At 39.3% G+C, this 9,881-nt stretch overlaps 1 long non-coding RNA gene across 1 annotated transcript; it reads left to right on the top strand.

Moving 5' to 3' along the window:
• The first annotated feature begins 1,370 nt into the window (after window positions 1–1,370).
• LOC118821307 lies at window positions 1,371–8,945 on the top strand. The gene is made up of 3 exons (XR_005008327.1): window positions 1,371–1,517; window positions 4,429–6,982; window positions 7,151–8,945. It is a non-coding gene; the product is annotated as an uncharacterized LOC118821307 (long non-coding RNA).
• The last annotated feature ends 936 nt before the right edge of the window (window positions 8,946–9,881 follow it).

The raw sequence follows: 9,881 nt of genomic DNA, 5'->3' as shown, positions 1-9,881 counted from the left end.
AAATGTGCATGTGTCTGCACAAATGGTTAGAAACCGCCTCCATGAGGATGGTATGAGGGCCCGACGTCCACAGATGGGGGTTGTGCTCACAGCCCAACACCGTGCAGGACGCTTGGCATTTGCCAGAGAACACCAGCCCTGTGCTCTTCACAGATGAAAGCAGGTTCACACTGAGCACATGTGACAGACGTGACAGAGTCTGGAGACGCCGTGGAGAGCGATCTGCTGCCTGCAACATCCTTCAGCATGCCCGGTTTGGCAGTGGGTCAGTAATGGTGTGGGGTGGCATTTCTTTGGAGGGCCGCACAGCCCTCCATGTGCTCGCCAGAGGTAGCCTGACTGCCATTAGGTACCGAGATGAGATCCTCAGACCCCTTGTGAGACCATATGCTGGTGCGGTTGGCCCTGGGTTCCTCCTAATGCAGGACAATGCTAGACCTCATGTGGCTGGAGTGTGTCAGCAGTTCCTGCAAGATGAAGGCATTGAAGCTATGGATTGGCCTGTCCGTTCCCCAGACCTGAATCCGATTGAGCACATCTGGGACATCATGTCTCGCTCCATCCACCAACGTCACGTTGCACCACAGACTGTCCAGGAGTTGGTGGATGCTTTAGTCCAGGTCTGGGAGGAGATCCCTCAGGAGACCATCCGCCACCTCACCAGGAGCATGCCCAGGTGTTGTAGGGAGGTCATACAGGCACGTGGAGGCCACACACAATACTGAGCCTCATTTTGATTTGTTTTAAGGACATTACATCAAAGTTGGATCAGCCTGTAGTGTGTTTTTCCACTTTAATTTTGTGTGTGACTCCAAATCCAGGCCTCCATTGGTTAATAAATTTGATTTCCATTGATGATTTTTGTGTGATTTTGTTGTCAGCACATTCAACTTTGTATAGAACAAAGTATTCAATGAGAATATTTCATTCATCCAGATCTAGGATGTGTTATTTGAGTGTTCCCTTTATTTTTTTGAGCAGTGTGTATATATATATATATGTATATGTATATATATATATATCACTGCTGTCGGGACAAAACCTCATATCTACATTTTTGTTGTTTGTCAGTTTTGACATAATTTGAAAATGCCTGTTGGCCTTTACATTGTGTGTAAATTTTATGAAGAATGTATGAATATCAAATATCAATATTAAAACTGTATTTTCATGTATGAAAATTGCTATAGAAATGCACTTATTAATAATAATAATAATAATAATAATAATAATAATATGGCCAGTAGTATTTGTAGACCTCCGCACTGTAGGTGGCAGTAATAGAACAACTGTTGTTAGGTCTTTCACAGAAACCCCTAAAGAAGCAGCAGTAGAAGTCGTGGCAGGAAACGCCCCCTGGCAGCGTTTTATCTTTTGCGCACAGACGCTGAGCGCTGTGCTCTGTGCACTCTGCACTCAGACGCAGTGATTGTGTGAACATTTGCAACGTTAACAGCTATAAACACCTCAGTGCATCACCCGCCTGTTCCCTCTCACTGTGTATATTGCATTATAGTGTAAGTATAGGCTGTTTTATTCTGCACGCTCTTATGCTGGGTCGTGTGTTGCGGTTAAGTTGATGGTTTAGTTGCAGTGTTTGGTAACTGGGCCAGTAGACCCCCCCACATTTAGCACATGAAGTCCGTGAGCCCGCAGTTATTTGTATATGTAGCACATTTGAGTATCTTTTCTGTAACTTTTGGTGGGGTCTCCGACTCGCAGGACAGGCATCGCTCAAATGAACATGTGTTTTGAACGTGTTTGTTTGGAGGAATCTATCCCGTGTGTTCTCATGAGGGGGAAAAATCCAACAAACGAGACGATCTCTTTTGCTTGTTTTGGGGTTAAACGGGTGGTCGCTAGTGGCTTTGTATGGGTTGCACAGGAAGGATGCGCTGTAGGCTGACTATCCAGTCTTGTGCAGAGGCTCAGTGTAGCTACCGGTTACTCCAGTCCAGCAGGAAACTCTGTTTGAGGAATTGAGTAAAGGGGCACTATGGTCAAAATGGATAATGTAAACATTGCTACATCTCTCATAAACATGCATACTCACCTTCTACAGTGTAACATTATGATTTCTTTCCAGTTAAAAGACTTAGGAAAGCCCTTTCTGATGATGTATCTTGAAGGTGGGAGGAGCTTTTGAAAAACTACAGTGCATGAAATGTGCACTGGGCTGTATTTTCCCCTGTCTAGCTGGTGAATGCAGTAGAAAGCGAGAAAGTGTTAAGTGTTAAGAAGCCAAACATTCCGTCTTTATTTAGTAGCCCCTGTGCTGTGGGGGATTACCAGAGGCTGTATGCCGTGTTTGTGTAATACATGCTGGACATTGTAGTGAGAGAAAACTGATAGATAAAACACAAAAAGCCTATAGAATCATGAATTCTGTCAGACCATTGAGGCTGAAGGATACCATGCTGCACTACAAAAAACGTTATTTGTCATGTTCATGTTACAGAACATGACAAATAACCCAGTAAATGCTGGTTTTAAGCAGGAACAGGCCTGTTAACTAATTGAATTAAGGTTTCTAATACTTGGTTGGAATGTAACCTCCCAGCTACACTTGCCCTTGATTGGATAACCATTGCCGTAACATGATAGTGGGCATGCTCAGTGAGTGCACGTGAAGGAGCAGTGGTCCATAAAGTCCAAAATGTGGGAAAGTACATCTGTTAGGCGTTAGTGAATGTTTACTGTTTAGGTATGAAATTGGTTCATGATGCTGAGATGGAACAGAAGGGAAAGTAAAAAAAAAAAAACGAATTCAGAGTCTAGAATGAGTAGATCAGTGAAGGATGAGAAGATTCCTGGGAGAAAGACCACTACGAGAGAGAGAGCTTTTTGGTCAGAAAAAGCAAGTCTGATCGTGACGAAGAAAAACACTACCAATGGACAACATGGACCTTTAGATCAGACAAAACATTATGAAGGCAATGTGAGGTGGGCATCAGTGCTACAAGGGAGACCTGTAAAACACTGAAGCATTCTTATTAGTGCATGTTCTGTGTTAGCATTAGTGTTACGTTAGCTTCCACTCTTAACATTAAGGCTCATAGGGGTTCCCTGCAATTATACTTTACAGGTGTATCGCCCGATACGACAACACAAGAAATTTCTCCACGTTATCCGCAAATATGACCATGCTAACTCATAACTAGAGCTTGGGTGGCCTTAGTTATAGAAGTCTTATTAACGCGTGGGAAAGAGATCCTAATGCATGGCCACGAATTAGTAAGGCGTGGGAATGAGATAATTAAGTCGTGGCCACGACTTAGTAAGGCATGGGTATGGGATTATGCCTTACAAAGTCGTGGCCACGCATTAGGGTCTCGTTCCCATGTTTTAGTAAATCATTTCCACACCTTACTAAGTCGTGGCCACTACTTACTTATCTAATTCCCACGCCTTACTAAGTTGTGGCCACGCATTATTTTTATTTATACAGGATGTCACCAGCAGGGCTCTGTAGTTTTGAACAGGTAGTAGCTCAAAATGTTTGGAGGATTTATCTACAATTCCCTGCAAAAAAAAAAATGGGCCAAGCCCAAAATATGTTTTTTTACTGATCTTTTTAGATATGGTCAGAGACACAGAAAATATTTGGTCTCACATTAAACACAAACTGGCTTCGCAATGTTTTGCAACGGTGTGAAACCATCAATGCTAAGTGGAAAAATATTGACTCATCTCTCTCTAAAAGCAAGTTTACCTACAAGACTTAAACATTTAAAGAGATCAAAGGGAAAATAAATGCTATACTAAGTTACTTTATCTAATTGTATCGTGATTTGTTGTTCAGACTATTAAAAGCTTAATGTTTTGAAATTTTGGGCTGGGCTCATTTTTTTGCACAGGAGTGTATTATTAAATTGTATTTTTCTATTAATATTTCTTATATTTAATACCGGTAAACACTTTTTCCAGAGCATATCTTTACTATTAAAACAATATTTTAAACACTAAAAACCATGTTGACAGGGGCTTTTCATCCTTCTACAGTACTCAGTAGTGAGTTTGGATGAGGGAGTGTTGGGGTTGAACAGTTGAGTGATTTTTGTGATGATGCATTTATTGTACACTTGAGGAACAGAACATTTAGGCAATGCTGAGCTACTGTTTTAAAATGTCAGCATTGATCTTTTTATTATTTTACTACGATCTTACTATTTATTATTTTATTATTTTGTAACACTTTAAATTAACATTAGAAGTTACTCTTCTCTGTAATCCAGCAGAAATTCATCCAAATTTCTGCATTTTATAAATGTTTACTAGGGGTGCAACAATACCTAATAATTAATAAAATGTTAATTGTCCATGATGCATTGTCAGATCATCAACAAATCAACTTTTTATGGCTTAATTTTGTCATTTAGTTGTCAGAACTTGATGAGGAGCTTTCTCATTTGTGTTCTTTCCCCTCAGGTCCTTCCGTCATCTCTGCTGTGATGGCGTCAGCATATCATTTGACATCTTTCTAGAAGATACAGTACCGGTCAAAAGTTTCAATACCCCCGATTTTATGATGAACTATGCTTCAACTATAAACCTGCGTAGAATGACTTAATTTTGGTGTTTACATAGGCGGATAAACAAAAGAGAATTGAACTGAAAATGTTAAATGTAAAAATGTAGAACAACAAAAGCAAGAGGATCTCTCTCTGAAGCCCTGATTAGTTATGCTTGAAGTGTACTGTGTGTAACAGTATTGGAAGACTTGCCCAAGTGTCTTTATTATATGTCCTACCAGTGAATGATCATGTTACCCTTTAACCGTTAATCTTTCCTCAGCAGTTACTAAAACTGACGAGGGTTAATTTCTATAAATACATGTAAATAATATAATAGAAACATAAGCAGCAAAACTCCATTGTTGACATTCTGAATGTAAAGGGAATAAAAAATGGCAAAACGCACTCAGTTAAGCAGAGAAAAAAGAGAGTCTGTAATTACTTTAAGAAAAGAAGGCCAAACATTAAGACAAATAGCAAAAGCCCTGCAAGTCTCTGTAAGCGCTGTGGCTAAGACTATTAAACGAGTTGAAGAAACCGGTACTCATGAGGACCGAGCGAGGTCAGGAAGGCCAAAGGTGACCTCTGAATCGGAGAACAAGTTTATTCGAGTCATTAGCCTACGAGATGGGCAATTAAGTGCCCCTAAAATACAAGCTCAGCTCAATGCCACTAGAACATCAGTTGTTTCAATATCAACAATTCAAAGAAGACTACGTGAAGCTGGCTTAGCTAGAGGGCAGAAACCCAGAAAGAGAACTGCTCAGGCCAAAACAGCCGAGAAAGTAGAGAACTGTAACATGGAAGTCGAGTCCACTGTATAGATTAGCTATCAAAAGTTTGGACACACCTGACTGAATGCATGCCTTTGATAATTCAAGACATTTTGATCCAAAGGCTTATGCTAAAATTCTCAATTATCATAAAATTATGATAAAATATGTTTCTAAATGATGATTTTGATCTTGGGTGGCTCTTCATGAAGGTAGAATATGCCAAGAGTGTGCAAAGCTGAAACAAGGCAAAAGGGGCCTGCTCTGAAGAATGTTTCAGATGATAGTTTTGATTTCTTCAACTTTTGGTCTATCCATGTGTGTAATTTATAGTTTTGACAGCGTCACTATAAGTTATATATGGAACATAATCATATTAAGGAAAACTTATCTATAAAGAGGTGTGCCCAAACTTTTGACTAGCATCTACAGACACAGAATGAGTGTGTGTGAGCATGTTCTACAGTTGCTGTTCCCACATGTAGCCCTTTTTCACTGACAAGGTGCCATTGCTGTTTTTTTCTCAATTTAGTTTAGCACTTCTTATATTTCTGTGTACACATTGGCTTTCCTTCGAAAACTTTATTTATTTTGTACTCTTTTTTTTTTGTGATGTTTTTTCCACAAACCGCTGGTGATTATGCTGTTTTCGCTCATTTGGTAAATCATATAGCTTGGTAACATTACTTAAGTGAACTGTTCACAAAGTCAGTAATCAACACAACGTCAACACGCCATGTGGGTGCACTTAGCGATCTAGGCTTGATAACTTTATCCTCACCTGAAATAGTAAAAAATTAGGTAAACTATGTTGCTCTAACTCTCAAAGTTACTTTTAACAGTAAAGGTTTCCAAGAATAGGAGAGAGCTTGCAACTAAAGACATAATTTGACCTCCGATAAAAACAAAAATATTATTTTACTATAAAACAAAATTTTAAAATACTTTTTTTTTTCGTTTGAAAATGGTATATCAACTCTTATGAACAGATTTACTTTGTGACATCATCATCCACCAAGATCCTTTGCGACCTTTCCCTGGTTCCAGGCCAGCAAGTTTTATGGGGCCAGAATTTTGCCAGATTTTTTTTTTTAATTTGCATGAAATGGTTCGAGCTCAGGCCCTGGCACCTTTGTTGGTGAAAATGAGGTAGCAGTGCAATGACTTTGGTGGTTAAAGGCATTTTTCAGTGAACATGGTTATTATATCATACTTCAGACAGGGTCACCTATTTCATCAGGCTCGGTGCTTACTGGGTGGTCCTTTCATCTTTTCATGCTGAAAACACAAAATACACCTCAAAATTAAATAATAGCTTACTAGTATGGCAAAGAAAGAACATGGAGAATAACTTCAAGTAATGACCTGGCCTGCCTAGTTTCCGGACTGCAATATCCAGTATCATTTTTCAACTGAATGCAAAAGGTGCCTTTTCCAAGATTTAGGCACAGTTTTCAATACTGTTTTCACCACTTTGAATACCTCTGATGATTTCTATACTGTACAATGTTTGAAATAAACTTAAAACTTACACTGTACAATATCTAGCAAGTGTACTTTTGACTGGTACTGTACTGTCATGCTTCTTGAAGTAGACAGCCACGTCTTTGAGTTCATGCTTTGGCCAGGCTGATGGAAGCCTTTCTTAGGGGCCCGCTGTAGCTGTCTCTTAGAAAACTGCACATGACATCAAAGGTGAGATTATTCAGTTCATTTACTCTCTTAATGCTTTAATTTGTACTCTCATATACGAGATCTGTCAGCTAGCATTCTTGTTTAACACATTCATTACATGACTTTCTCATCTCCTTCAAAGGATGTTGTGTATGTGCCACTTTGTTTTTTTTTCTTCTTCTTCTTCAGAGAATGCCTTCAGAGCTTTGGACTCATTGGCTCCTGTGACCTTTCCCTTGAGGAAGTCTCTCTGGGGTCCCGTATTCCATCCTGAAAATGCCCTCTCAGTCCGTCTGTGTCCCTTTCCAACTATTCCATGTACTCTCACAAGCCTTTCACAGTCTGCACTGTTGCTAAGCAGCAGTCGACTTCTGCATCCACTACCTTTGCTAACTACCCTGGTAGATCATCTGTGGCTGAACTAGTCTATTGTGTCTTGAGATGGAGATTAAGTCTGAAACATCTTCTCCAGTTCCTTCTCCTTGCTCTGTCTCAAGTTGGAAGAACAACTTTAGGAAGACAGAATCAGACAGCTGCTATGTGACACAGGCGGAAGAAGAAGCAGAGCAGAGTGATCTGTTGTCGGAATGCGTGGAGGTGAAGCAAAGCAACAGGGAGCTAGTGGCGAAAACCTGACCTGCTGGACAAGGTTTATGGAGCAAGAGAACCCAAAGTGGTCTGGCCTGTAGCATGGAGAGTAGGAGCTCAGCCCAAACCCCTCATAGACTTCTCACCCTTTGTGGTTCACCCCGGGGCACACCAAAAAAGGAGATTATTTCCCTTTTGTCTAAAAGTTAACTTTGATATTCCAGCAATGGACAACATGAAGAGGCCAGTTCACTGAATTAAGGACACATCTAAAATAAGTACACCAGGCAAGTAGCATGCAATGACACAGACTGAGTTCACCACAAAGCCACAGAATAATGTCTAAAAAGACATTTTCCCTCACACGTTTAGTACTGGGACGTTCACAAGACAGCTAAAGCATACTGAGACATCAAATATGATTGTATGATATTTGTATGCTTCATGAATGTGTATTTCATCTGATTTGTTGGACTACTTATGACATCGTTTAGCTGTGTCCTGGTTGGTGTCATGCATGGTAGTCATGTAAGAAATTTTCGAAAAGGTTTCATGAATGTAAAACACCACAGTTACATGATCTGGATGTTTCCTTATGTTGCCTACTCTGGTAGGTGTGAACAAGAATTTCAACACAGTACAACTCTCTGGACAGCTGACCAATTTGCAGCCTCTGAATCAGGACACCTCCCATTTCTTAACTGTATAAATCTGAAAAACTCAAATTCGTCTTTGAGTTGTGCATTAGATTTCCAGCCACGGTTCCTTCCAGCTTCAAATGTCTGACTTCAGTTATCTGGACTGTCTCCTTGATCTCCACTGATAGCTTGTGGACAGTTGGGTCATAAGACTTTCTCCACAATCTCTAGACATGCAGACTTGACTGAAGACATGACCTTTTCCACACGCCATCTCAAACGTAACTGTGTAGTTTCTCTGCTTACCTTCTGCCTTCCCCAATGTTAGCATGTCTGGCTATGTAAGTGTCTTGTTAAATGTGTCTACTACAGCTTAGCTGATCTTCTATCTCAGAATCTGCTGCTGTTGTTTGCCCGCTTAAACCTTTAGATCAGGGATGTCCAATCCTGTCCACAAAGGACCGGTGTGGCTGCAGGTTTTCACTCCAACAAAGCAGGAGGTCACCAGTTACTAAGACCACTTGATTTTGCAGACCCTTTGCAGATAAGATTGGACACCCCTGTTTTATCACATAGGCCTATACTGTCTCTTAGTTCATAATCAAGTGTCAGTTTATCTTTTGCCATCCAGTTTCACACTGTTGCTGTTAGTTCACTGTTTCATCTTCTCAGTCTCCCTGTTTTTGTATTTATCCTTATATACTGTATTCAGTTTTACTGCGTACTCTTATTATTAAAGTTCGTGTGTGTTTTCATCACGTGTTTCTCTCCTGAAATGAGTTCTGTCAGACCTACAGAAAAATTCATCACTTTTTTTTAGCTACTATTCCAAGTTTTACTGTTTCTTTTTGAGATTATGTTGTGCTTATTTTAGTCGACGTATTCTTGTTAAAGGGCCCATATCCTACATTTATTATTATTTTTATTCAAAAATTCCTATTGTATTCACTTGCTACTGGCTTGCGCTGTTGTTTGGTTGTTGTATTCAAAACAGTCATCATTATTGATCATTTTAACACAATCATTTTCTCCCCTTGCTTTATCTCTTATACAGGAAACAGGCTGTTCTTGTTATGTTACCTTTAAGAGTGATATGTACATTTTTAATTATAATTTTTCTAATATTCAATTAATACGAATAATTTACCACATCATTCCTTGTGGTGTGCTAATTATGTGTGTGATGACTTTCATACACCTATATTATAAAATCTGTGGACAGGCTCTGGTTAATCAACATTTTTAAAATGTTATGGAGAGAATGTATGAATATAATTCATATATATATATATATATATATATATATATATATATATATATATATGTTTTTAAATGTTAGATCTTTAAAATACCACAGATATACTGTCTCTGAAAGACCAAGATGCACAGCTCTAATAAGAAAAAATAGAAATATTTTTTCCAGTTACCCACTAGAAGGCATGACAGCTGTTGTTTTGAATATGTGTGAGAACCCTTGATTAAATAAATAACTAGTAAACATGTGTCTATAATATATGTAGGCTATGTAGCCTAATACATACATAATTATGAGCGAATAAATATCAATATGGTCAACAAAGCGAAGGTTCTGTCTGGGTCCCCTCTTTGCTGCAGTAACAGCCTCTATTCTTTTGAGAAGACTTTATACTATATGTTGGAACACATCTGTGAGGATTTGATTGCATTCAGCAGTT

Source organism: Colossoma macropomum, unplaced genomic scaffold, assembly GCF_904425465.1.
Source record: "Colossoma macropomum unplaced genomic scaffold, Colossoma_macropomum, whole genome shotgun sequence".
In the NCBI taxonomy this organism is placed as follows: Eukaryota; Metazoa; Chordata; class Actinopteri; order Characiformes; family Serrasalmidae; genus Colossoma; species Colossoma macropomum.
The sequence above is the reverse complement of the archived record's forward strand: the minus strand, read 5'-3'. Positions and strand labels throughout refer to the sequence as shown.